The following is a 5,163-nucleotide window of genomic DNA, read 5'->3' on the forward strand; positions in this document are numbered from 1 at the left end:
TGTATTCCTCTTATACTTATGTGTTTATATTTATATATTATAGTAAATCTTTTAATACATAGGATAATAATAATACTCTTAATATTTTACCTAATGATAATACAAGTATAATATTATTATTACTAGTCATAGATATGATATTAACAATATTCTAAATGATAATAATAATTAATTTGTGTTATTTTCTAGTAACTATAATAATGGTAATAATACTAATTTATAATTTCAATAATATTGATAATACTTATATTAATAATAATAATGAATGTAATAATAATATTATAACTATAATTCAAATTTGTATTTACATTTAATTGATTATGTAATAATTATATTATATACATTTCATGTGTTTTACAATATAATAGTTGTAAATAGAAATCATATATATATTTTCTTATATAAATATATATCATATATGTATATATTTCTCTTTGTAGAACTTAACTATTTTATTTATTATTTTTACATTTTAATTCGAATGATTCATTTATATTCTATTATTACCAATACCCTCATTTATATTTATTTAATTATATATAAATTTATATATATTTACAACACTTGTTCATGAATCGTCGAGCACGGTTAAAGGGTAATTGAATATATAAAACAGTTCAAACTTTTTGAGACTCAACCTTACAGACTTTGCTTATCGTGTCGGAAACATATAAAGATTAAGTTTAAATTTGATCGGAAATTTCCGGGTCATCACAAAAATGCCCCTTTTATTAAGTCTAGTAATCTAAGAATTAGGGAACAGACACCCTAATTGACGTGAATCCTAAAGATAGATCTATTGGGCCTAACAAACCCCATCCAAAGTACCGGATGCTTTAGTACTTCGAAATTTATATCAAATCCGAAGGGTGTCCCGGAATGATGGGGATATTCTTATATATGCATCTTGTAAATGTCGCTTACCAGGTGTTCACCATATGAATGATTTTTATCTCTATGTATGGGATGTATATTAAAATATGAAATCTTGTGGTCTATTGTTACGATTTGATATATATATATGTTAAACCTATAACTCACTAATATTTTTGTTGACGTTTAAAGCATGTTTATTCTCAGGTGAATATTAAGAGCTTCCGCTGTTGCATACTAAAATAAGGACAAGATTTGGAGTCCATGTTTGTATGATATTGTGTAAAAACTGCATTCAAGAAACATATGTCGATGTAATATATTTCTATTGTAAACCATTATGTAATGGTCGTATGTAAACAGTATATTTTAGATTATCATTATTTGATAATCTACGTAATGTTTTTAAAACCTTTATTGATAAAATAAAGGTTATGGTTGTTTTAAAAATGAATGCAGTCTTTGAAAAACGTCTCATATAGAGGTCAAAACCTCGCAACGAAATCAATTAATATGGAACGTTTATAATCAATATGAACGGGACATTTCATATATGATACATTTTACAAACATTGCATTCGTTTTTAAAAGACAAACTTTCTTTACATCTAAAGTTGACGGCATGCATACCATTTCATAATACATCCAACTATAATTGACTTAATAATAATCTTGATGAACTCAATGACTCGAATGCAACGTCTTTCGAAATATGCCATGAATGACTCTAAGTAATATCTTTAAAATGAGCTAATGCACAGAGGAAGATTTCTTTAATATCTGAGAATAAATATGCTTTAAAGTGTCAACCGAAAGGTTGGTGAGTTTATTAGTTTATCATAATCCATCAATTCCATAATTTTAATAGACCTCAAGATTTCATTTTTCATAAACAACCTTACACTCGCAAGTGTATAAAAATCATTTGTATGATGAATACCTGGTAACCGACATTAACATAATGCATATAGAATATCCCCCGCATACTCGCAAGTATGCCATAAATATTGGCAATCGCAATCACCATTTAAATCGAAGTACTAAAGCATTCCAAATTCCAGAATGGGGTTTGTTAGGCCCATAGATCTATCTTTAGGATTCGCGTCAATTAGGGGCCATTTCCCTAATTCTTAGGTTACCAGACTTGAAGGGGCAATATTCGTTATAGTAATCCAACCATAGAATGTAGTTTTAAGTACTTGTGTCTATTTCGTCAAACATTTATAAGAGCAGCGCATGTATTCTCAGTCCCAAAAATATATATTGCAAAAGCATTTAAAAAGGGAGCAAATGAAACTCACAATACTGTATTTTGTAGTAAAAATACATATGACGTCATTGAACAAGTGCAAGGTTGGCCTTGGATTCACGAACCTATTTTAATTATATATATTTATATGTTTGATCAATATCTATCTAACAATTTAGGTCAAGTCGTAGTGTATCACAATCCTAATGCTCGAGACTAAATATGCAAAAGTCAACAAAAGTCATATTGACCAAAATGTCTTCCAAAATTTATACATGATTATTATATAGTTTAAATATAGTCATTTTATATATTTAAATATTTTTAACAGATTTTATTAAAGTAAATAATATAGTTCTTTTATTAATAAATAAAATTTTATATTAAAATTTATATAATAAAAATATACTTTTATATATCTTAAGTAATAAAATTTATAAAGTTCATTTACTATCATAAAAATAATATGATAGGTATTATTAATGTAATTATATTATACGTAGTAAAATATCTTTGTATCACATATTTATTTGATAAAATAATATTGATAATAATAATAATAATAAATAAAAGTTGTATTATTTTGTAATAATTATTATTATTCTACTAATAAAAATAACAATAATTATATTTTCTAAAAATGATAAAATGATAATTTTTATTAATAATAGTACTAAAATGATAATAATAATGATGTTTCATATTAACAATGATATTTTTATTAAAAATAATAATTTTAGTAAAAATGATAGTTTTAATATTAATAATACTTTTAATAATAATAATAATAGTAAAATAATGAAAACGATATTTTTCCTTTAAATCAATATCTTAAAATATCTTAATTTCATCATGATACTCATACTCATTATTTCCTAATCGCTTCGTTTAATAGCTTTTAGTCGTCTTTTATATCGCGTTCATATTAATAATAATAATAGTAATCATAATAATTAGATGTTACTAATATTAGTTTTAATTATAATAATACTAATAATAATAATAATATTAATGATAATACTAATAACTATTTGAATGATAATAATAAAAATAATAATAATAATAATAATAATAATAATCTTAACGATAATAACGATAATAATAATAATAAAAATAACAATAATATCTTTTATTAATAACGACAATGATGATGATAATAATAATAATAATAATAATAATAATAATAATAATAATAATAATAATAATAATAATAATAATAATAATAATAATAATAATAATAATAATAATAATAATAATTAGATTATAACGACGATAATAATAATAATCATTTTTACAAAAATTCAATTGACTATAACTTCTAAACCGTTCATCGAAACCATTCGATATCTAAATGAAAAGTTCTCAATTTTTCGCTAGCTTTCCAACGACATGCATATCATATACCTTATCTTAATAGCATATGTATTTAATTCAAGATTCGACATAACCTATCTAACAACAATAACGAACGTATAAGCATGCATAATCCTATATACTCGAGCACTAGTCAGGGATACACTAATAATATATAAAAGTTAAGTTATGAGGGCTCACGTATCAATATTGAGATTCAATATTGCAGGAAAAGTACTAGACGCAACGGGGATGATAAACACTAGTTTGACTCACGAGCAATACTCCCGAACCATACCCATAACCTCCATAGCTATAACCCATAATTTCCTTAGCTCTATCCCGCTCGAAAAACAATTTCGAAATCACTCGGACAGCACTCCGTCGTAATATTTTATGTATACTAATAATATCTTAAAATAATACGGAGTAAATATATATATATGTAAATCGATTGAGAGAGTTTAGAGAAAAAATATTTTCAAGTTTCTTTGAAATAATGAAACCTATTGAATTCTATTTATAAAAGAATTTTAGATTATTAAAGTGAATTATTAAAGTATAATTATTAAAGTAAATTATTAAAGTATGAATTATTAAAGTGAATTATTAAAGTATGAATTATTAAAGTGAATTAGTAAAGTATGAATTATTAAAGTGAATTATTAAAGTTAAAGTAAAGTAAAAATAAAGTAAATGTAAAGTTTAAGTATAGTAAAAGTATAAAACTATATACGTATAATACGCGTATAAATATATATAATATTAATTTAAATCGTTATATATATTTAATAAAATAAAATATAAATATTGTTATCTTTATCATACTGGTTAAGTAATGAGTTGTCAAAAGTGGTTCTAGATATTTATAAAAGTTATATACGTTTTAATAATAAAGTTCTTTTTAAACTGAAAACGTTTTTGTACGTTTGAAACTAAATCAAAAAAATACGATAATTTTGTTTTCCAAAACTAAATATATTTAAGAATAATTTTGTTTAAAGGTTAAAATAATGGAAATCGTTATATCATAAAACATTTTAGAAAAGTAGAATCATATATATTCATAATAGGTTTCAAGTTTTTAAATTACAGTCTGTTGGTGAAGCATGGGATAAAGTCCAAAGGTTAAATAAACGTATGAAATCATCTTAATGAAAAATGTCGAGTTACTTAACTTGTCGATATCCAACATCTAAGTTATTTACACTCCACGTTCTTACTTATAAATCACTTTACCATTTTCCGAATGTTGTCAAAAAGAATAGATTTCTTAAGTCACAGTGGACCCGTAATCATATCACAATGTATCTGATAAATCAATCATTTGATATTATCTTCTAATTCCATCGATAAACATATTGAAACAAATACGTTCGTGTAAAGTATTATACGTTTAATAATTTATTAATATTCTCAAGTTATAATATATATATATATATATATATATACACACATATATATACATATCTATTTATATATAATGGTTCGTGAATTGTCGGAATTTGGTCGAGGTTATAATGAATGTATGAACACAGTTTAAAAGTCATGAGATTTAACTTAACAAAATTTTCTTATCGTGTCGGAATAAAATAAAGATAAAGTTTAAATTTGGTTGGAAATTTCTGGGTTGTCACATCCTTGACGGTTTTTCTAGCTACTTTCAAATTCCCCTCGATCCAGAGGAC

Source organism: Rutidosis leptorrhynchoides, chromosome 4 (genome assembly GCF_046630445.1).
Source record: "Rutidosis leptorrhynchoides isolate AG116_Rl617_1_P2 chromosome 4, CSIRO_AGI_Rlap_v1, whole genome shotgun sequence".
Taxonomy (NCBI): domain Eukaryota; kingdom Viridiplantae; phylum Streptophyta; class Magnoliopsida; order Asterales; family Asteraceae; genus Rutidosis; species Rutidosis leptorrhynchoides.